The following is a 25,360-nucleotide window of genomic DNA, read 5'->3' on the forward strand; positions in this document are numbered from 1 at the left end:
TTGTTTGGAATGGAGGGCTGTGAGAAAAAAAAGTTATATATCACAATGAACTATCTCGGGAAATTTAATATAGAAATAGCCTGAAGATCCAAAGATCAGTTGCTGATAGGATTTGGGTGGGGTCAGTAAACTCCGGGGTGGAGACTGGTCTGGGTAGCTTCATCTCTGAAAGAAAGAAACACTATTAGGCCAAAAGGGAAGGGAACTGGATTCTAAACTCATCCTGCCTAAAGCGTGTAATCTCAAACAAGTGACTTGCTCATTTTTTCATAAGTAAAAGGTGGTGTCAAAGGTTCCTCTTAAGGCTGAGGAGATAGCATGATGGTTATGCAAAAGACTTTTATCCCTGAGGCTACTCAGTGCCAAACTCAGTCCTAGCAGCTCCTGAAACCAGAGCTGAGCAATGCTCTAGAATGGTCTCTTTCCACCTTTCTCTTCCAATTCTGTAAATTTTTTTTAATTAGTGACTTAATAGTGATTTACAAGACTATAAGAATTAGGGTTTAGTTTCACACCACTCCCACCACCAAAGTTACGTGCCTTTACCACCACCACCACCACCAATAGAAGCACCATAGTTCCCCTAAGGTCTTTGTCTCTGAATCTCTCTCATTAAAATAAACTTAAAAAAATATTTATAGAAGTGTATGTTGGGATATGTTTTTAAAAAAAAAGAAGAAGAAGAAAAGAAAAGAAAGGTCCTCTTTTGCCCAAACTGCCATTTCTGGGGACAGGACCATTTTAAAAGTCTTGTAAAAAGGTTCTACATAAAATAAAGCAATAGGCTTTGCCTCAAGGATAGATAAATAACTTTAAAAAAAAAGAGAGAGAGAGAAAGAATTAGATGATTTAATAGGTAACAAGACTTTTTTTTTTAAGGTTCTCATTTCTTATTGGATAGAGACAGAGAAATTGAGAGGGGAGGAGGAGTTAAAGAGGGAGAGACTGAGAGACACCTGCAGCCCTGCTTCACCACTTGTGGAGCTTCCCCCCTGCAGGTCCCCACTGTCAGGGGCTTGGACCTGGGTCCCTGTACACTGTAATATATGCACTTAGCGAGGCGCACCACCACCACCACCACCACCACCTGGCCCCAGTAACAAGACTTTCTAAAACAGAACAAACAAACAAACAAAACACAAAGCTTGTTCAATTAGTGATGTTTGAAGTATCTAGTTATCAGTATGGAAAATATAGGGTGGGGCAGATAGCATAATGGTTATGCGAACAGACTTTCATGCCTGAGGCTCCAGAGTCCAGGTTCAGTCTCCCACACCACCATAAGCCAGAGCTGAGCAGTGCTCTGGAAGAAAAAAAAAAAAAGAAGAAGAAGAAGAAAGAGAAGGAGAAGGAGAAATTAATAAATAAAATAAAATCAGTATGGAAAATATGAAGTGAACAATGTCTTAGATACATCAGGGTAAATTACACATAAATTCAAAAATCATAATAATTTGAACACATACTATAGATTAAAATGACTTACGCTACACTACATTAAAAACTAAATAGAAAAAAAAATCATAGGAGAAAACACATATAACAAGAAACAAAATGTATTCAACTAGATAAAAAAAAATCCAACATGCTTCTCAACACACATAGATGCACCAAGTTAAAGAATTATTATATATCACATACAACTACATACTTTAAAAAGCATTATGATACTTAAAGAATGTTTGAAATTTGATATTTTAACTATATACTGTCTTTTTTTAAAATCTAGGAAAGATAACACCAGTGAGAATTTTAGTGAATGACATTCCTGTCCGCCCATAAAATTTACAAATCCAAAACCAATATGATGCCACACCTGGAAGAGTATTACTAAAAGAGCGCTTTCCTCTACTGCCAGTGGCACCACAAACTGATTAATCTTTGCAGGGAGAAGCATGGTGGCGACATGTTTCAGGAGTCATCAAATGGTTCATACCCTTTAGCCTCGTTATTCAACTTCTGGGATTTCATCCTAAAGAGATAATCCAAATGATTTTTAAAAAATGCCAAATGCCTGACCATGTTTACCCCAGTGTGACTTACACTATTTAGAAAAAGAAAATCATTCACACTACCCAACATAAAGAGTGTGCTTTAGTAAATTATGGTCCATTCACTCAAACATGAATGTAAAGTGGTGAGTACAGGCAGGAGTAGACAGCATAATGGTTATGCAAACAGACTCTCATGCCTGAGGCTCCAAAGTCCTAGGTTCAATTCCCTGTACCACCATAAGCCAGAGCTGAGCAGTGATTTAGTAAAGAATAAATAGGGTGGTGGCTCACCTGGTTGAGTACACATGTTACAGTGAACAAGGACCCAGGTTTGAGCCCCCAGTCTCCACCCGTAGGGGGAAGGCTTCACAAGTGGTGAAGCAGGGCTGTAGGTGTCTCTCTGTGTCTCATCCTCTCTATCTCTCCTTCCCTCTCGATTTCTGACTATCTCTATTCAATAAATAAATAAAGATCATTAAAAATAAATAAATAAAGCGGTGAGTACTACGACTACTGTTTTGGACCATCAGTCTCCCCACGGGGACCTCCCCTTTTTTTAATGAGATCAGCTCCTGCTTAGTCAATAAGACCAAGAAAAGATGTTATGCCTCATCTCTTTATTTTTGTTGTTGTTACCAGTTCTTCAAGACTGAGTAGACTTTTCAGATAGAAAGAGATAGGGAGATAAAAGGAGAAAAGAAAAGACACCACAGCTCTGAAACTTCCTCCAGTGTTCTGGAGGCCAGATTTGAGGCTAGGTGGGGCATTTGGCAAAGCAGGTGTTCTGGAACTGCAAGATAGCTCACCTGGACATTTACTTCATATTTTATCAGCTTAACCTGAGATTTTTCATAGTATCGCATACGTAACATCAGATTAATATTTTCTGCTTCTAAGCTAATATTTTCTTTTATTTTTTTAGTCCAAATTCAAGATATATGTGTTTTTATTTGCCTCCAGAGATAAGACACTCCATTAGATAAGGTATTTCTCATACTTATGAACTAGGATGAGAAAAAGACCATTACACTTATAAACATTTTCTGATGCCATCCTTTCAGTGACCTGTACAGAAACTGGTGACTTTGTGACATGCTGGCTATGACAGTTTAATGAATCGAGGTTGAAATTTCAAACTTCTCCAGACTCCCTTTCAGCCTTTGTGTACCTGTGAGACCCAGACTCCTTGTTTCAAAATGCCCAGTACTTTAATATCCTCTTCTTGAGTGATACGTATGCGTATCAAGTCGTCGTTATTTTATGAGTCCAAATTGAATGTGCTCTTCATTCCCATCACACACTAAGGACATATTCTTTTTGAAAACTAACACTTTTATTTTATTTTATGTAGTGAAGGAAATTGATCCCCTGGGCTCATGCATCCACATCACTGGCCCAAGCTTTATACTACATTTTAGAAGAGCAGGTCTGGGGGTGGGAGGAGGAGGAGGAAGATGAAGTGAAGCATCTTTCCAACATCTGTAGAGTGTTTGCTGCTCACATGGGGTACCAGGGACCAAGTCCGGTTTCAGGTAGCTGAGGTAATGCTGAACTACTGAACTCACTCTCTCCCTGCACCGCCATTGCTTTTTGTTTTTGCTTCCAAGGTTATTGCTGGGGCGGAGTGCCTGCACTATGAAGCCACTGCTCCCGGAGGCCATTTTCCCCCTGATGTGAATGTATTGCTGTTTGTAAGCAAATATTTACTTGTATGGAATATCTCTTTAGTATTTTTCTCCTATCACTAAAATGAAGACCAGGATCATAATATGCTTTTTGAGCCGTTCATAGTGTTTGCCATATAATATGTAGCAGCTAATTCCTGGATGGAAAAAAAAACAAAAACGGATGACCAAGTTACTTTAACACTCAAAGTCAATGGAAAGGAATGTTACAGAAAAACAACAATAGGGGCCACATGGTACCACACCTGGTTAACTGCACACATTACAGTACTCAAGGGCCCAGGTTCAAGCCCCTACTCCCCACCTGCAGTGGGAAAGCTTCCCAAGTGGTGAAGCAGGTCTGCAGGGGTCTTTTTGTCTCTCTCCCTCTCCTGCCTCTCTCAATTTCTCTCTATCTCCCTCTCCACCTCCCCCACCTCTCTCAATTTCTCTCTCTCTCTCTCTCTCTATATATATATATATCCAATAATAAATAAATAAAAATACTTTAAAAATAGAATAACAACAATAAAAAAGATCTTTTTATGCTGTCTAGTATACCAGTGAACCACATTTTCACAAAAGTAGCACATGCCAAAGTTAGGTGACCAAAAATAGAGAAACTGAAGGACAATGATTCCATATGTTCAAATGAGTTAGGATTATTTTACATTTGATTTTGTCTTCTGAGACAGATGTCAAGAGAGCAACTGTCACATTTGCTCACCAAACTTCTTATAGAACAATGGCTAAAAACTGAATATTAGCTTAAATTATCTCCTAAACTATCAGGCAACATGTTTCTAACTGTCTAATAATGTACCTACACAGAAGATATCAAGTTATATGTCCTATAAAGCTGAACGCTAGACATTGAGATGAAAATCAACCTCAATCAATTTTGGATTCACTGGCAAAAGTATTAGGACTGATAGAAAAATATGATTAGAAGATAGTGCTTTGCGTGTGCCAGGACTTGGGTGAGATCTCTCATACTGTGTAGGATGGAGCCAAACTCTCACTACTCTCCCTCAATTTTCTCACTAAAAAGATTAAATGAAGAAAACAAAAAATTCTAATTTCATCTCAGGTAGTTCACTTTCTAACAAAGTCCCATAACCTAGACATATACCAGTTTCTGTGAGAGAGAGCGTATGTGCACACGTATCCATAAACTACTGCAAAATATATACCTGAAAGCAGCATTACACTAGAGTTTGCAGTGAGTACCTCCCCAACACTTCCTCTCCACTATTCCAATCTTGGGATCCATGTTTGCTCAACAAATTGATTGGCTTTGTATGTTAACTCTCTTTTCAATCACCAGGTTCCAGATGCCACCAGGATGCTGGCTAGGCTTCCCTGGATTGAGGACCCCACCAATGTGTCCTGGAGCTCAGCTTCCCCAGAGACACACCTGACTAGGGAAAGAGAGAGGCAGACTGGGAGTATGGACCGACCAGTCAACACCCATGTTCAGCAGGGAAGCAATTACAGAAGCCAGACCTTCTACCTTCTGCAACCCTCAACGACCCTGGGTCCATGCTCCCAGAGGGCTAGAGAATGGGAAGGCTATCATGGGAGAGGGTGGGTTATGGGGATTGGGTGGTGGGAATTGTGTGGAGTTGTACCCCTCCTACCTTATGCCTTTGTTCACTAATCCTTTCTTAAATTAAAAATTTAAATAAATAAAAAAAATAAAAAAAAAAAAAGAAAACAAAAAATGTTAGATATTTGGTCCAAGTTTCAGTAGCCCTTCACCAGACTATCGTGTCCATGGCCCAGAAGTCTCCCATGTTGGCTAGTTCTGACTGTATCACTTTCCCTTCCACTTCCCAGTCTACTTGCCAGCAAAAAATCAAAGAGTACGGAGGTTCTTTCCAATATTGGAATCCTTATGAAATCACAAGGAACTGCTTTTTAGTTTGTTGAGCAAACTAAATTAGCTAACATGGCTGGTAATGCATTTTTTCAAGCACTAACAGTGCTTAATGGCAAGAACTGTGCCAGCAATGATTTAAGGATATATATGGTGTGTGTGTATATATATATATATGGTATATATATATATCTGCACAAGTTAATTGTGAACATTTAATTTGGCTTTTAAAAATTTGGATTTCTCTCTTATATAAAGGCTGGCATAACAAGCAACTTCAATTTATATCACCACAGTTATTTTGGCATATGAAAAAAAAAGTTACATATCTCAAAACCACTTGTCAATTTAAGTGCAAAAGTGTATCAATAATTTTAGGTATTTAGAATTTTGGAAAGATTACACAAATGTCATTTTTATCAGGATTTTTTAAAATGAAAATCTCTTTTTAAATATTTGTTTATTCAATGAAAGAGACATACAGAAAGACAAAGGCACCAGAACACTCATTCATCCGCTCTAGTTTATGGTGGAGCTGGAGATTGAACCTGGGACCTCAGGGCCTCAGGCCTGAAAATCTTTTACCATTATGCTGTCTCCCCAGCCATTCTTCTTTCTTTCTTTCTTTCTTTCTTTCTTTCTTTCTTTCTTTCTTTCTTTCTTTCTTCCTTCCTTCCTTCCTTTCTTTCTTTCTTTCTTTCTTTAATTGGGGAATTAATGTTTTACATTCAATAGTAAGTACAATAGTTTGTACATGCATAACATTCCCCAGTTTCCCATTTAACAATACAACCCCCCACTAGGTCCTTTTCTTTCTTTCTTTCTTTCTTTCTTTCTTTCTTTCTTTCTTTCTTTCTTTCTTTCTTTCTTTCTTTGCCTCCAGGGTTATCACTGGGGTTCAATGCCAGCACTACGAATCCACTGCTCCTGGAGGCCATTATTTTCCATTTAATTGGATAGGACAAAGAGAAATTGAGAAATGAAGGGGTGGTGGGGGAGGGAGAAAGATACCTGCAGACCTGCTTCATCACTTGTGCCCCCCCCCCCCACAGGTGGGGAGCCGAGGTCTTGAACCAGCATCCTTGCATGGGTCCTTGTGCTTCCTACTAGATGCACTTAACTCGATGCACGACCGTCCAGCCCTCTCTTCCCAGCACTTTTTTATAATGTTTATATCTAATGAGATTTCTACTTCTTGGTTAAACTGGTTCTAGACTAAATTTCTTCAAACTAATAAATTCTACTACACATACAGGAAGTCCCACAAAACCGAACTTAAGAAATACAGTTATTTGCCTATCTGAAACCTTATTCATTGAGCAGAAACAGGGAATGTCTGCGCCTTTTGGAGGACTAAGCACAGTGTAGTATATGTGTACCAAGCAAAATACAATAACATTTGTGCTCTACAAGATTTATAATATAGTGGAGTTGTTTAAGAAGGAAAGACTCAAGATCCAAAGACAAAAGCTTACTTCCTTAAAAAAAAAAAAAATTGGTGAATTTCATTCATTACTGTTCATGCAACAAACAGTCCCTTCGCATTGTGCCTTTACTGCTTTCAACTATCTTAGAGAGAAGCCAGAGGATGTGAAAGAGGGCTCTACATGCTTCCTTAACATTGGTACAAAAAGCACCAGTTCAGTAAGAAGACTAGTTTTGAAGGTAAATGGCAGGTCCTTTAGACACACACAGCAAACACACAAAAGTTCTGAAAAAGGGAGTCAGGCGGTAGCACAGCGGGTTAAGCCCACGTGGCGCAAAGTGCAAGAACCGGTGTAAGGATCACGGTTCCAGTCCCCGGCTCCCCACCTGCAGGGGAGTCACTTCACAAGCAGTGAAGTAGGTCTGCAGGTGTCTGTCTTTCTCTTCCCCTCCTCTCTCCATTTCTTTTTATTTTTTAATTTTTTAATTTAAGTTTTATTTATTTTTTTATTCTTTATTCTTTTTTTATTCTTTATTGGGGAATTAATGTTTTACATTCAACAGTAAATACAATAGTTTGTACATGCATAACATTCCCCAGTTTCCCATATAACAATACAACCCCCACTAGGTCCTCTGTCATCCTTCTTGGACCTGTATTCTCTCCACCCACCCACCCCAGAGTCTTTTACTTTGGTGCGATATGCCAATTCCAGTTCAGGTTCTACTTGTGTTTTTTTTTTTTTCTGATTTTGTTTTTCAACTTCTGCCTGAGACTCTCTCCATTTCTATCTGTCCTATACAACAACAGCGACATCAATAACCACAATAATGTTAAACAAGGGCAACAAAAGGGATAATAAATAAATAAATTTTTAAAAATTTTAAAAAAAGTTCTGAAAAAACAGACAAAAGTTGAATAGATGGAAAAGTGGTTCTTGGGGTCAGGAGGTGGTGCATCTGGCTAAGTGCACACATTATAGTGTGCAAGGCCCCAGGTTCAAGTCCCTGGTCCCTACCTGGAGGGGGAAAACTTTATGAGTGGTGAAGCAGGGCTGCAGGTGTCTATCTCTCTTTCTCACTATCCTCCCTTACCTCTCAATTTCTGTCTCTAGCCAATAATAAATGAATAATAAATTTTTTTTAAAAAAGTGGTTCTATCTTAGGATAATTATATGGTTAAAAAAAAGCAGTTGAAATATTTTCACATGGCAGTAAGTTATCCATTTTATTGACTAAATATAGCAATCATTTTGATTGCATTTATTGTCTCCTATGCTGTTATTTTTTTAAATATCCAGTGACTAATTTAATACTCTCAGTAGCCCTAATAAGGCAAGTACTATGATTATACATTAATAAATCAGACACACATAGATTAACTAACTTGCTCAAGGTCATATTACTAGTAAATTATGAACATTAGCAAAAAAATAAAAACACAATTCTTTATTACTTGATTATCTTACTTTTAAAAAATTATTTATTTATAAATGAGAAAGATAGGAAAGAAAAGAGCCAGACATCACTCTGGTACAAAAGCTAATGGGGATTGAATCTGGAACCTCATGCTTGAGAATCCAATACTTTTATCAGCTACACGACCTCCAAGACCACTTTTATCCTTCTAATGAAAGAAAGGAAGGAAGAAAGGAAGAAAGAAAGAGAGAGAAAGAAAGAGAGAGAGAGAAAGAAAGAAAGAAAGAGAAAGGAAGGAAGGAAGGAAGGAAGGAAGGAAGGAAGGAAGGAAGGAAGGAAGAAAGAAAGAAAAGATGTTTAATTTATTACATGGAGAGAAATTGATTTGCGGCAAAGAGGAGAGACAAGTCAGAGCATCACTCAGCACCTGTGGTGCCCAAGACGGAACAGCAAACCTTAGGTATGGAGACCCTGCGCTCTAACAGCTGAGTCGCTTCCCTTGCCACTCAACATGAAGGCTTTTTTCTCTCTTACACGTGATAAGTGCTTTGAGTGAGAAATAGAAAATCTGAGAGGGAGAGGGAGGAGAGGGAAAGAGAGACAGATAGACAAGGGCAGTGCTCTGGCACATATATGACACTGGGCATCAAATTGAGGACCTCATGCTTGCCAGTACGGCACTTTGTCCACTGTGCCACCTCCAAGGCAGTTATGCCACTTCTAAATAAATAAGTGACACTCCAAAGGAGGGGGTAGAGGAGAGCCCACGGATCTAAAAGCATCACTGGTTTCACAATCAGACAGAAATAAATTGGACCTTTGGGAACAACTGAAATAGTGGCAGCCAGTGAAGAATGGTGAAGTGCTCTGCTCTTAGGTTTCCTAAAGAGATGTTCTTTTGGACAGTCTTTGGAAGGCAAGGACCAGAGTAAAAATCCCGGTTTGAGCCCCCGGCTGCCCACCTTCAGGGGCGTTGCTTCAGAAGCGGTGAAGCAGGTCTGCAAGTGTCTTTCTCTCCCCCTCTCTGTCTTCCCCTCATCTCTCCATTTCTCTCTGTCCTATCCAGCAAAGATAACATCAGTAACAACAACAATAATAACTACAACAATGAAAAACAACAGGGGCAACAAAAGGGAAAAATAAATTAAATAAATAAATATTTAAAAATTTAAAAAATAATAAAAAAACATTAGCAATGGTGTGGGCAAGGTAGCTCACTTGGAGAGTGTGTTTGCATGAGCAAAACCTAGGTTCAATCCTAGCCTCGGTGCTTTGATGTCTCTCTCTGTCTCCCTATCTCTGTCCTTCTGTCACGAAAAAAAATCACTGTGAAGCCACACTGATGACCAAAAAATTAGCAACATCAGTAATAATATCAGATATGACTTGTTACTGTCCTGGAGACTTTTTCTCCTGCCAATTTCTTTCTAAATCATTTCCTTTGTAATATCATTCTTTTTTTTTTTTTTTTGTCATTTTTATCTACTACCCCATCTAGCTTCTTATAATGTTGGCTTAATTTTTTTAATTATATTTCTACTTAAATTTATATTTATTTACTTATTTATTTTGCTTTCAGGGTTATCGTTGGGGCTGGGTACCTGCACTACAAATCCACTGCACCTGGAGGCCATTTTTTCCATTGTTGTTGTTGTTACTGCTGCTGTTGTTGTTGGATAGAAATTGAGAAAGGAATGGAAGACAGAGGGGGAGAGAAAGATGGACACCTGCAGACCTGCTTGCAAAACAACCCCTCTGCAGGTAGGGAGCTGGGGGCTCGAACTGGGATCCTTAAACTTGCCCTTACGCTTCACATTCTGTGAGTTTAACTGGGTACGCTACCACCCGGCCTCCAGGCTTAATTTTTAAATTATTGCATTTATTAAGTCAACTTATATACCATTCCTCTCTTTACTACCATTAAAAAAATTTTTTACAATTGTTTCTTTTTAAGAAAGATTTATTTATTTATTTACTTACTTATAAGAGTGATCAGTAAAGAACCAGAGTTATCATTGGTGTATGCATTGATGGGGATTAAACTCTGGACCTCTTGCTTGAGAGTCCAACTCTCCACCACCTCCCAGGCTACTCAATATTATTTCTTATTCGTGTGGGACAATATAGGTTAATATTTTTAAAAATAATTTCTTTCTTTATTTATTCATGACAGAGATAGGAGGAGAGAACGAATCAGACATCACTCTGGTACATGTGCTGCCGGGGATCGAACTCACGACCTCATGGTTGAGAATCCAGTGCTTTATCCACTGTGCCACCTCCCGGACCACAGTTAATATTTTTCAATTGTTTTATTTTTAGAGAGTAAAGCAAGACTTTATTAGAAAAAGCAAAAACAAACCAAACAAACAAAAAACCTGTGTTGAGCTGATCCTCAATTACTGCCCCATCATTAAATCTCAGTAGAAGAAAGTTCTCCCAAAGTGAAAGACCCCTTCAAAATAAAATACTCTGAAACAAATCTTGGAATGGATGGCCTAAGCTTATATGCACAGCTTCTTCATGTTGAAATTTAACATTCTCTTTAACATTTAAAAAAAAATCTCTAAATTTAGATTTGAGATCATCTGAATATTGATTAGATTAGTTTTTAAAATTTCAATTATTTGTCTTAGTGAGAGAAACACAAATAAAGACATGAAGACTTGCTCAGCTCTGGTTTGTGGTGGTACTGGGGATTGAACCTGGGACCACTGAGCCTTAGGCATAAAAATCTTTTGCTGTCTCTTTAACTGTGATTTGACTTTTTTTTAAAATTAATTAATTAATTTATTTTTGCCAGATCACTGATCAGCTCTGGTTTATGGTCATGTGGTGGATTGAGCCTGGGACTTCAGAGCCTCAGGCATGAGAGTCTTTTTGCATAACCATTATGTTATCTACCCACGCCCAGATTAGACTCTTTAGAACAAGAACAAACATTTGTATATATTTAATGTTAACTGAAGATAGTTTATAGAACACTGATATCTCTGAAAACAACAAAGAAACATTGACAAGTTATAGCTGTACAAATATGTGGGTATATAAATTTAATAATCATTTACAAATATCCAGAGGAAGTCTGGCACAAATAGTGTATGGGTTAATGATTTAATATGAGTATTTTTATTCTAATTAGCAAGATACATGAATATATACACACACTATATATATATATATATATATATATATATATATACGCACATACAAATCACTTACCACAATAATAATGCTAAAATATATGCTAAAAATACAGGTCCAAGAAGGATTCAGAGGACCTAGTGGGGGTTGTATTGTTATATGGGAAACTGGGGAATGTTATGCATGTGCAAACCATTGTACTTACTATTGAATGTAAAACATTAACTCTCCAATTAAAAAAAAAGTAAAATAATAATAATAAATAAAATAAAAAACCACCAAAGATTGAGATTATAGTATTCACAACCACATCACTTGACAAACTACCTAACCTAGGTGATGCAGACATAGAACAATCGTTACCAGAGACTGACATCAGCGAGTAGCGCCACAATGTGGTTCAGTGTGGTGGGTGTAATATAAAATTCCAAGGAAAAAGGTTTCATTTTAAAGAGACTGATTTGGGTTGAGGAAAGGTGATGTGATATTCATCTCTGTATAGCCCTTTCTTTCTTTCTTTCTTTCTTTCTTTCTTTCTTTCTTTCTTTCTTTCTTAAGATTTTATTTATTAATGGGAAAGACAGGAAGAGAGAGAAAGAACCAGACATCACTCTGGCACATGTGCTTCTGGGGATCAAACTCAGGACCTCATGCTTGAGAGTCCTAAGCTTTACCACTGCACCACCTCCCAGACCACTCTGTATAGCTTCTTAAAACTGATTTACTACAGTGGCTTGTGGAAGGGGCAGATGCTTATTTGAATGAATATTCATTCACTGACATCAAGCCCCATTAGTGACACTTCCCTCTGAAGAAGTCTTAGAGTGTTTGATATGGCGACTGCCAATCATTTATTTAGAAGACATAACACTAAAGAGTTATGCAAAGTGGAGTATTGATGTACACTGATGTGAAGCCTGAACCACAGGTATATATGCTAAGTAGAAACAGCAATAACGCCAGGTATAAATATCATAGTGACTTACCTTATCCTTCTTGACAGTGGCGTGATAGCTTCTCACCAACCAATCGTGAATTTCCTTTTAAATTACCTTATTAGTTCACTGCTTTAGCTGTAGAAACATTTATTTAAGAGGGACCGTTACCAAGAAATGAGGTGACTTTAAATCACCACAGAAACCAAGTAAAGAACTTTATTGTCAAGATGCTTTGAAAACATTATAAAACTGTGGGTGAATAGAAATTATTATTTGGGGCCTAGTGGCATCTCTGCCACTTGCTATGCAAAATCTAGTGTTTGTGTGTACTGTGGTAAAAACATCAAGGAGTAACATAGCCTGTTCCTGATAGCAGGAGTAACATTTGTTTCATAAATTCATGCGCTGGGGCCAGTTTATCATACCTAAAGTTACACTGGCTCTCTAAAAGATTATTTTGGCAGAAGTTCTACTAGTATATCAAATTGTCTTTTAAGAAACTTGGCCAGGATTACTGCCTAAGATGATAAATTATAAATTTTAAGCCTTATTACTATGTACTCCCACTCCCCTCCTTCAAGACAGTAGTCCTATTAAATTTTCTGGTGCTCCACTCCAAATACAAATTTGTTACAGAATTCCAGAAACAAACAAGATACTTTTAGAAGCAGAGTGACAATGAGCTAATGATCTGGTAATATTTCTTGGTTCAAGAAATGGATAGGCTATTTGGCAACATAACCAAGTCTCCATTATCTAGAAACAGATATAAACTACATCAGAATCTGTAGCTAAATGCAAAAGAATCACTGTTAAACCACTCAAACTAACTATTTTTACCAGACTCACAGATGTGTTTTCTGTTATCTAGTCCTTTATATTAGTGGCTGCATATTAAAATTCTGGTGATGACTGGGAAGTTGTTAAAAAACCGTGATATAGGGTGGAGGGTTGATAGCATAATGGTAATGCAAAACAGACTCTCATGCCTGAGGCTCCAGAGTCCCAGGTTCAATCCCCCGCATGGCCATAAACCAGAGCTGAAGAGTGCTCTGCTTAAAACAACGGATGACAACAACAACAAACAAAAAACAAAACAAACAAACAAACAAAAAACGTTATATACAGATCACTCTTCACTCTTCTGATCAATTGAATCTTAAGCTCTGGAAGATGAGCTCCGGGACACTAAAGCATCTACAGGGTGGTCACAACTGAGAACTACTTGGTGGCAGACGTGCTGGAAATCAGTGAAAGGGGAAAGAAAAAAAAAAAAACAAAAACAAGAAAGAAAAACACATGCATTTATTAAGTTAAAAGAATAAATATTCTAAAGGTAGGAGTTGAAAGCAGGCTGAGCATCCAGTATACAATGTTGGAGGGAAATGACAATAACAATCTTATGGATCATGTGGCCCAGGAGGTAGCCCAGCGGATAAAGCACTGGACTCTCAAGCACAAGGTCCTGAGTAGAATCCCCAGCAGCACCTGTACCAGAGTGCTGCCTGGTTCTTTCTCTCCTATCTTTTTCATTAATAAATAAATAAAATATTTTTTTAAAAAAATCTTATGGACCACTGTCTTCTTCCAATAAAGTGATTAAAAAGAATAAAAAGAATCAATTCAGGGGGGCCGGGTGGTAGTGCACCTGGTTGAGCGCACATGTTGCAATGCACACGGACTGGGTTTCAAACTTGCGGTGCCCGCCTGCTGGGAGGAAACTGCGCTAGTGGTAAAGTAATGCTGCAGGTGTCTCTCTGTCATTCTCATATTCTCTCTCTCTCTCTCCCTACCTCTCTCTCTTTTCCCTTCCCCTTCCCCCTCCCCCTCTCTCTCCCTGCAGGTTCATCGCTGAAGCTCGGTGCCAGCACTTCTCCCGGCAGTCATTTTTTCCATTTTACTGGATGGATAGGACAGAGAGGATGGGGAGATAGAAAAGGATCTACACCCACAGACCTGTTTCGCCGCTTGTGGGGGGTGGTCCCTGCAAGTGGGGTTGAGCGGGAGTTTGAACCCGAATCCTTGCGCTAGTCCCTGTGCTTAGTCTTTGTGTGCTTGACCCGGTGCACCACCGCCCGGCCCCATCTTTCTCCCTATTTCCCCCTTCTCAATTTCTGGCTGTCTCTCTCCAATAAATAAATAAAGATGATAAAAAAATTTTAAAAGAATAAAAGTCAGTGACAGGTTACTGGAATGTAGAAAGACATTAAGCTATTTTTCTGATTTCTTTGATAATCATAACTTTAATTCCATGTCTGTTACATCGGAAGGCAATGCTTATATTACTAAGGTGTTTAATTACTAAATTTGCAGTATATTTGTAATACTACCCTTATCTCAGTATATAAAACCTCTTCAGTTTTATTCTACTTTGTGAGTTCCTTTTTAAAGAAGTAGTCTTGAATAGATACTTAGCAGAAATGTTTTTAAAATATTTAATGTATATACTGCTGTGTAGACATGATAGCAAATTAATAACTTTCAAATGGTAATTGGATGTAGTAGCAGTTTTCTTGGCAAGTATATTTTAATCATTCTCAATTTATGGGGATCTGATAAATCCCAATTTTGTGCTATTAAAACCCTTGAAATTTGTTCGTTTTTGTAAAGTATGTATTCCTGAGGTATTTTATAAGCATTGTCCCATAAAGAAGATTAATTATAGTAGAAACAGGAGAAGATCCCTAATTTTAAAGTTATTTCATAAGTCGGGAGCAGTGATTGATTTGTTTTGATATAATCAATATGATTAATATACAATGCAGTGATTAGATTCCAACACATGAGAATTAAAAGCTTAGTTAAGCCACTCTTAGCTATGTTTGAGGAACATAATTTTTTTTTAACATATCTTTATTCTAGCTCAGGATTCTTTCTTCTTTTCTATCTTCCTCCCTTCCTTCCTTCATTCCTTCCCTCTTTCCTTCTTTCCTTTTTTCACAATGATCATATTGCCTTTAATCCAGTGACATTTTAAAACTTATATTAGCTTCTCGTTTTTTATGGGGGTTCAGTGTTTTCCAGCACAGCTGCTGATACATAGGATCAATCTTATCTCCACATTCATCATGCAACAGAACCTCAAGTTTCTTTCCACCCCCTCCCTTCCTCCCTCGCATTTCCCAAAGTCCTTCACTTTGGTGCAGTACACCACACTCAGTGTCAGTTTCGTTTTGTGATTTTCCTCTCTGAACTTATTTCTTAAGTTCCACATATAAGTGAGATCATTTGGTGGTTGTCCTTCTCTTCAAGGAAATAGAGATACAAAGACATGAAAATATCCCGTGCTCATAGATTGGAAGAATTCACAGTGTCAAAATGACTATCCTACCCAGAGAACAGATTTAATGCCATCCACATGAAGTTACCACTAAATTTCTTTCTTTTTTTTTTTTTTTTTAATGTTTTACATTCAACAGTAAATACAATAGTTTGTACATGCATAACATTCCCCAGATTCCCATTTAACAATACAAGCCCCAGTATGTCATTCATCATCTTTCATGGACCTGTATTCTCCCCACCCACCCACCCCAGAGTCTTTTACTTTGGTGTAAATACTCCAATTCCATTTCAGGTTCGACTTGTGTTTTCTTTTCTAATCTTGTTTTTGAACTTCGGCCTGAGAGTGAGATCATCCCATATTCATCCTTCAGTTTCTGACTTATTTCACTCAACATGATTTTTTCAAGGTCCATCCAAGATCGGCTGAAAACAATGAAGTCACCATTTTTTACAGCTGAGTAGTATTCCATTGTGTATATATACCACAGCTTGCTCAGCCACTCATCTGTTGTTGGACACCTGGGTTGCTTCCAGGTTTTGGCTATTACAAATTGTGCTGCCAAGAATATATGTGTACACAGATCTTTTTGGATGGATGTGTTGGGTTACTTAGGATATATCCCCAGGAGGGGAATTGCAGGGTCATAGGGTAGGTCCATTTCTAGCCTTCTGAGAGTTCTCCAGACTGTTCTCCACAGAGGTTGGACCAATTGACATTCCCACCAGCAGTGCAGGAGGGTTCCTTTGACCCCAAACCCTCTCCAGCATTTGCTGCTGTTACTTTTTCTGATGTGTGACATTCTCACAGGAGTGAAGTGATATCTCATTGTTGTCTTGATTTGCATTTCTCTGACAATCAGAGACTTGGAGCATTTTTTCATGTGTTTCTCAGCCTTTTGGATCTCTTCTGTGGTGAATATTCTGTCCAAGTCCTCCCCCCATTTTTGGATGGGGTTATTTGTTGTCTTGTTGTTGAGTCTGGCAAGCTCTTTATATATGTTGGTTATTAAACTCTTATCTGATGTATGGCATGTAAAGATCTTCTCCCATTCTGTGAGGGGTCTCTTGGTTTCTATAGTGGTTTCTTTTGCTGCGAAGAAGCTTTTTAATTTGATGTAGTCCCATAGGTTTATACTTGCCTTAGTCTTCCTTGTAATTGGATTCGTTTCATTGAAAATGTCTTTAAAATTTATGCGGAAAAAAGTTCTGCCAATATTTTCCTCTAAGTATCTGATAGTTTCTGGTCTAACATCCAAGTCCTTGATCCACTTGGAATTTACTTTTGTATTTGGTGAAATACAGTGATTCAGTTTCATTCTTCTGCATGCTTCAACCCATTGTTTCCAACACCATTTGTTGAAGAGACTCTGCTTTCCCCATGTAATAGTCTGGGCCCCTTTGTCAAAGATTAGATGTCCATAAGTATGGGGCCTCATTTCTGGGCTCTCAATTCTATTCCACAGGTCAGTGTGTCTGTTCATGTTCCAGTACCAAGCAGCTTTGATGACAATGGCCCTATAATACAGTTTGAGATCTGGGAGTGTGATGCCTCCAGTTCTGTTCTTTTTTCTCAAGATTGTTTTGGAAATTCTAGGTCTTTTCTGGTTCCAGATAAACATTTGTAGCATTTGTTCTATTCTCCTAAAAAATGTGCTTGGGATCTTGATGGGGATAGCATTAAATTTGTAGATGGCTCTGGGTAATATATTCATTTTGATGATGTTAATTCTTCCAACCCATGAGCCTGGAATATCTTTCCACTTCTTTGTGTCTTTTTCAATTTCTTTGAGTAGAGACTCATAATTTTCAGTATACAAGTCTTTCACTTCTTTGGTTAGGTTTACTCATAGATATTTTATTGTTTTTGTTGCTATAGAAAAAGGAACTGATTTCTGGATTTCAATTTCTTCTAACTTAGTGTTTGCATAGAGGAATGCCACTGACTTTTGAATGTTAATTTTATAGCCTGAGACCTTACTGTATTGCCTGATGATTTCCAAAAGCTTCTTGCTGGATTCCTTAGGTTTTTCCATGTATACTATCATATCATCTGCAAATAAGGAGAGTTTGACTTCTTCTCTTCCAATCTGTATGCCTTTAATTCCTTGCTCCTGCCTGATTGCTATGGCAAGGACTTCCAACACTATGTTGAATAGTAATGGTGATAGTGGGCAGCCCTGTCTAGTACCTGATCTGAGTGGAAATGCTTCCAGTTTTTCACCGTTGAGTATGATGTTGGCTGTAGGCTTGCTATATATAGACCCCACTATCTTCAGGAATTTTCCATCTATTCCCATTTTTTGTAGTGTTTTGATCATAAAGGGATGTTGTATTTTGTCAAAGGCTTTCTCTGCATCTATTGATATGACCATGTGGTTTTTGGTCTTGCTTTTGTTGATGTGGTGGATCACATTGATTGATTTACGTATATTAAACCAACCTTGCATGCCTGGGATAAACCCCACTTGGTCATGATGAACAATCTTTTTGATATACTGCTGTATCTGGTTGGCTAAGTCAAGAGGAAGTGGATAACATGAACAGGCCCATCACAGCTAATGAAATTGAAAGTTATCAAAAATCTTCCCCAAAATAAAAGTCCTGGACCAGATGGTTTTACAAATGAATTCTACAAAACTTTCAAAGAAGAACTAATACCTCTACTTTTAAAAGTCTTCCAGAAGATTGAAGACACTGGAATACTCCCTGCCAGCTTCTATGAAGCCAACACCACCCTGATACCAAAAGCAGACAGGGACACAACCAAAAAAGAAAACTACAGACCAATATCTCTGATGAACATAGATGCGAAAATATTGAACAAAATTCTAGCCAACCCTTTATGATCAAAACACTACAAAAAATGGGAATAGATGGAAAATTCCTGAAGATAGTGGAGTCTATATATAGCAAACCTACAGCCAACATCATACTCAATGGTGAAAAACTGGAAGCATTTCCCCTCAGATCAGGTACTAGACAGGGCTGCCCACTATCACCATTACTATTCAACATAGTGTTGGAAGTTCTTGCCATAGCAATCAGGCAGGAGCAAGGAATTAAAGGCATACAGATTGGAAGAGAAGAAGTCAAACTCTCCTTATTTGCAGATGACATGATAGTATACATGGAAAAACCTAAGGAATCTAGCAAGAAGCTTTTGGAAATCATCAGGCAATACAGTAAGGTGTCAGGTTATAAAATCAACATTCAAAAGTCAGTGGCATTCCTCTATGCAAACACTAAGTTAGAAGAAATTGAAATCCAGAAATCAGTTCCTTTTTCTATAGCAACAAAAACAATAAAATATCTAGGAATAAACCTAACCAAAGAAGTGAAAGACTTGTATACTGAAAATTATGAGTCACTACTCAAAGAAATTGAAAAAGACACAAAGAAGTGGAAAGATATTCCAGGCTCATGGGTTGGAAGAATTAACATCATCAAAATGAATATATTACCCAGAGCCATCTACAAATTTAATGCTATCCCCATCAAGATCCCAAATACATTTTTTAGGAGAATAGAACAAATGCTACAAATGTTTATCTGGAACCAGAAAAGACCTAGAATTGCCAAAACAATCTTGAGAAAAAAGAACAGAACCGGAGGCATCACACTGCCAGATCTCAAACTATATTATAGGGCCATTGTCATCAAAACTGCTTGGTACTGGAACATGAACAGACACACTGACCAGTGGAATAGAACTGAGAGCCCAGAAATGAGGCCACACACCTATGGACATCTAATCTTTGACAGGGGCCCAGACTATTACATGGGGAAAGCAGAGTCTCTTCAACAAATGGTGTTGGAAACAATGGGTTGAAACATGCAGAAGAATGAAGCTGAATCACTGTATTTCACCAAATACAAAAGTAAATTCCAAGTGGATCAAGGACTTGGATGTTAGACCAGAAACTATCAGATACTTAGAGGAAAATATTGGCAGAACTTTTTTCCGCATAAATTTTAAAGACATTTTCAATGAAACGAATCCAATTACAAGGAAGACTAAGGCAAGTATAAACCTATGGGACTACATCAAATTAAAAAGCTTCTTCGCAGCAAAAGAAACCACTACCCAAATCAAGAGACCCCTCACAGAATGGGAGAAGATCTTTACATGCCATACATCAGATAAGAGTTTAATAACCAACATATATAAAGAGCTTACCAGACTCAACAACAAGACAACAAATAACCCCATCCAAATATGGGGGGAGGAATTGGACAGAATATTCACCACAGAAGAGATCCAAAAGGCTGAGAAACACATGAAAAAATGCTCCAAGTCTCTGATTGTCAGAGAAATTCAAATCAAGACAACAATGAGATATCACTTCACTCCTGTGAGAATGTCACACATCAGAAAAGGTAACAGCAGCAAATGCTGGAGAGGGTGTGGGGTCAAAGGAACCCTCCTGCACTGCTGGTGGGAATGTCAATTGGTCCAACCTCTGTGGAGAACAGTCTGGAGAACTCTCAGAAGGCTAGAAATGGACCTACCCTATGACCCTGCAATTCCCCTCCTGGGGATATATCCTAAGTAACCCAACACATCCATCCAAAAAGATCTGTGTACACATATATTCTTGGCAGCACAATTTGTAATAGCCAAAACCTGGAAGCAACCCAGGTGTCCAACAACAGATGAGTGGCTGAGCAAGCTGTGGTATATATACACAATGGAATACTACTCAGCTGTAAAAAATGGTGACTTCATTGTTTTCAGCCGATCTTGGATGGACCTTGAAAAAATCATGTTGAGTGAAATAAGTCAGAAACTGAAGGATGAATATGGGATGATCTCACTCTCAGGCCGAAGTTGAAAAACAAGATTAGAAAAGAAAACACAAGTCGAACCTGAAATGGAATTGGAGTATTACACCAAAGTAAAAGACTCTGGGGTGGGTGGGTAGGTGGGGAGAATACAGGTCCATGAAAAATGATGAATGAAATAGTGGGGGTTGTATTGCTAAATGGGAATCTGGGGAATGTTATGCATGTAAAAAAAAAAAAAGAAGTAGAAACGCAAAGCAGAAATTGACTGAGTTTGGAGTATGGCACCAAAGTAAAAAAGCAGAAGTATACTAGAGATTGCAGTGAGTACCTCCCTAATACTTCCTCTCCACTTTTCCAAGCTTTGGGTCCATGATTGCTCAACAATTTGTTTGGTTTTGTATGTTAACTCTCTTTTTAGTCACCAGGTTCCAGGTGTCATCAGGATGCCGGCCAGACTTCCCTGGATTGAAGACACCACCAATGTGTCCTGGAGCTCAGCTTCCCCAGAGACCCATCCTACTAGGGAAAGAGAGAGGCAGACTGGGAGTATGGACCGACCAGTCAACGCCCATGTTCAGCGAGGAAGCAATTACAGAAGCCAGACCTTCTACCTTCTGCAACCCTCAATGACCCTGGGTCCATGCTCCCAGAGGGATAGAGAATGAGAAAGCTATCGGGGGAGGGGGTGGGATATGGAGATTGGGTGGTGGGAATTGTGTGGAGTTGTACCCCTCCTACCCTATGGTTTTGTTAATTAATCCTTTCTTAAATAAAAAATAAATAAATAAATAAATAAATAAATAAATATTGAAGATATTTTAACGCCATTCTTGTAGAGTTTTAGAGTGGTTTGATATATGTCCTATTTGTGGTGGTCTGGTTGTTTATAGGAGACCTTTCAGAACTTCTTTCAGGGCAGGCTTGGTGATGGTTGCTTCCTTCAACTGTTGCTTGTCTGAGAAGGTTTTGATGCTTCCATCTAGTCTGAATGACAATCTAGCAGGATATAGTATTCTTGTCTGAAAGCCTTTCTCACTGAGCACTCGATAGATATCTTGCCATTCTCTTCTGGCCTGTAGTGTTTGTATGGAGAAGTCTGCTGCTAATCTTATGGGTTTTCCTTTGTAGGTGACTCTTTGTTTTTCTCTTGCAGCCTTGAGGATCCTTTCTTTATCCTTATTCCTTTCCAATCTAAGTATGACATGTCTTGGTGTCTTTAGGTCTGGGTTAATTCTGTTTTGGACCCTCTGGCCTTCTTGAATCTTTATGTCTTTGGTGTTGTCTAGACTAGAGAATTTTTCAGCTATTATGGCCTGGAGAACGCTTTCTTCCTCCCCTTCTCTTTCTTCCTCTGGTAAGCCAATAATGCGTATATTGTTTCTTTTGAAGTCATCCCATAGGACTCTGTTGTTGCTTTCAGCATCTCTTAATCTCTTTTTGAGATCTCTTACTTCTTTTTTAGTTGTCTCTAATTCATCCTCAATCTTGCTAATTCTGTCTTCAGCCTCATTGGTTCTATTCTCTCTGCCCTCTACTGCTTTCTGGAGTTCATCTATTTTGTTGCCCTGCTCTGATACTGTTTTAGCTTGTTCAGCTAGTTGCCTTCTTAGCTCAGCAATTTCAGCTTTCAGCTCTCTAATAACCATGCGATTATTAAAATTTTCTTCCATATTCTCATTTGTTGTTCCTGCATTTATGATTACAATTTTTTCAAATTCTTTACTCACTCCTGTTATTATTTCCTTAGCTAATGTTTGGATGTTGTACTCATTGTTTTGTGCTTCACCCTCTGGAGGGCTTTTAGCTGGACTTTTGTCCTGGTTCGAGTCTCCAATATTTTTTCTTGTTGTTTTAACCATTTTATATAAGTTAACAATTTTTTCAATCCCTGAGTTGGAGTTCAGTGGTGTAAAAGCCTTTTTTTTTCCCCTGTAGGCTATGGGAGCCTGAGGGCTTTTAAACTATCAATAGGCTTCTTAGCTTAATCACTGACTCCTGACCAAGAGATAAAGCAGGGTGTGGCAGAGATAATCCAGTGGGTATGCAAAGAGACTTTCACAGCCCCTCAGCTATGCCACGGAGGTATAGGTCTTCTCCTGAGTTTCCCGGTTAGATCTCTGTCCCCTGGTGTCCCTCCCTGTTGCTGCTCCAGATTCTGAGGGTAATAGCAATGGAGACTCAGAGTTGCACTTGGTGAGTCTCTGGGGAGTCCTTTCCTCCCTTCAGCTGTCCCCTTGTTGGTGGAGCAGACTGGAGGTGGTGTCTCCACTGACAAACTGTCGAACTGTTAGCAGTCACTTAATATCTCCTTAGGCCCCTCTCCCCTCTCTGTCACCAGCCACGCGTGTTTGTACTCACGGGTGATTTACTGGGTTCCTGTGGTCATTCTAGTCCTGTCTTGTTTTGGTCTGGGTGGTCTCCTTTGGTATTCCTAGTTGATCTGGGAGAGGAGAGGAGAGGAGAGGAGAGGAGAGGAGAGGAGAGGAGAGGAGAGGAGAGGAGAGAAAGCGATCTGCTGCTCGTAGCTCTGCCTCCGGAAGTCGAATCTCCACTAAATTTCTTTAAAGAAACAGAACAAAAGCTACAAAGCTTTATCTGGAACAAGAAACTATGTAGGACTGACTGCGAAGGCAATCTTGAGAAAAATGAATACATAGGAGACATTGCATTTCCTGACCTCAAACTATACTAAAGAGCAACTATAACCAAAACTGCATGGTACTGGAACCAAATAGACACACAGACCAGTGAAATAGTATTGAGAGTTCAGAAATAAGCCCTCACACCTATGGACAATTACTTTTTGATAATGGAGCCCAAAACATTAAATAGAGAAAAGTCTTTTCATCAAATGTTGGGAAAACTGGGTTAAAATGTGCAAATTAAAGAAACTGGACCACCACATATCACTGTGTACAAAAGTCACATCTAAGTGGATCAAAGACAAAGGCATTAAAAGCATTTAAAAATAATAAAAGGAGCTGGATAGTGGTGCACATGGTTGAATGCATGTATTATAATGTACATGGCCCAGTTTTGAGCCCCCAGACCCTACCTGCAGGGGTAAAGCTTGGCAAGTGGTGAAGCAGTGCTGCAGATGACTCTCTCTCCCTCTCTTTCTCTCTCCCTCTCTCTCTATCACCCCCTTCCTTCTCAATTTCTGGCTGTCACTATTCAATAAATAAATAAAGATAGTTAAAAAAACATTTTAATTAAAAAAAGCATGGACATTAGATAAGACACTACCAAGTACAAAGAAGAAGACGTTGACAGAACACTTCATGATCTATTCTTTAGAAATGTCTTCAAAGACTCAAGTCTGGCAGCAACGAAAACAAGAATAAAAATGAATTAATAGGATTACATCAAACTGAAAAGCTTCTGTACAGCAAAAGCTACAACCACTGGAACAGACACCATACCAAATGGGAGATCTTTATACAACACACGTCAGATAAAGGACTAATAATCAAAACATAGAAAGAATTCAGTAAACTTAGCACAAAACAACCAAAAAACATCAGAAAATAGGAGAAAGGCATGGATAAAAACTTCACTGAGGAGGGTCAGGCGGTAGCGTGCCGGGTTAAGTGCAGGTGGCACAAAACGCAAGGACTGGCATAAGTATCCCGGTTCGAGCCCCCGGCTCCCCACTTGCAGAGGAGTCACTGCACAGGCAGTGAAGCAGGTCTGCAAGTATCTATTTTTCTCTTCCCCTCTCTGTCTTCCCCTCCTCTCTCCATTTCTCTCTGTCCTATCCAACAACGACGACAACAATAAAACAACAAGGGCAACAAAAGGGGATAAATAAATATTTAAATTTTTTTTTAAAAAAACAAAAATCTTCACTGAGGGAGAGTTCCAGAGGGGCAGCAGACACATGAGAAAGTGCTCTAAGTCATTGATTCTTAGAGAAACGCAAATAAAGACAACAATGAAATACTACTTTACACCTATGATTACGTCATATCAGAAAGGACAGAAACAACAGATGTTGGATAGGATTCTGGGAAAGGGGGGCACTTCTGCACTGCTGTTAGAATGTAAATTGGTGGGGGTAGGGCGGTAGTGCAGCGGGTTAAGTGCACGTGGTGCCAAGCTTAAGGTCTGGTGTAAGAAGCCCGGTTTAAGCCAGGGGGCTTCCGAACTGCAGGGGAGTTGCTTCACAGACGGTGAAGCAGGTCTGCAGGTGTCTATCTTTCTCTCTCCTTGTCTTCCCCATCTCTCTTTCTCTCTGTCCTATCCAACAACGACAATATCTATAGCAACAACAATAATAACTACAACAATAAAACAACAAGGGCAACAAAAGGTGGAAAAGCAAATTAAAAAAAAAAAAAGAATGTAAATTGGTCCAACCCTTGTGGAAAACATTCTGGAGACTTCTCAGAACACTAGAAATGGATCTACCCTATAACTGAACAATTTCTCTCTCCCAAGAATTTAACCAAAGGAAACAAAAGCACCTATCAGAAGAGATCCATGTATACCTTGTATCAGCCCAATTTGTAATGGCCAAACAGAGAAGAATCAAGAATGTTAAGTCATCATATTCCACAGGTCTCCCAGTTATTGATTGCATTTAATTGATTCTAATGTCCACATTTAACATGTCTGAAATCAAAATGTACTATCCAAATCAATCATGTCTTCCCTCACAGGCAACTTATCTGATGAGACTGGCATTGACTGTGACCACTGCCCTTCATAGTCTTGTGGTGCATGGTAATGGCCTGAGGCCAAGTAAGTGTAAGCAACTTCTTTAAGTAAACATCAGTGAAAATGTTCAGTGGTAAAAAAAAAAAAAAAAAGTGTTACAGTTTAAGT

The sequence above is a fragment of the Erinaceus europaeus genome, chromosome 18 (genome assembly GCF_950295315.1).
Source record: "Erinaceus europaeus chromosome 18, mEriEur2.1, whole genome shotgun sequence".
Lineage (NCBI taxonomy): Eukaryota > Metazoa > Chordata > Mammalia > Eulipotyphla > Erinaceidae > Erinaceus > Erinaceus europaeus.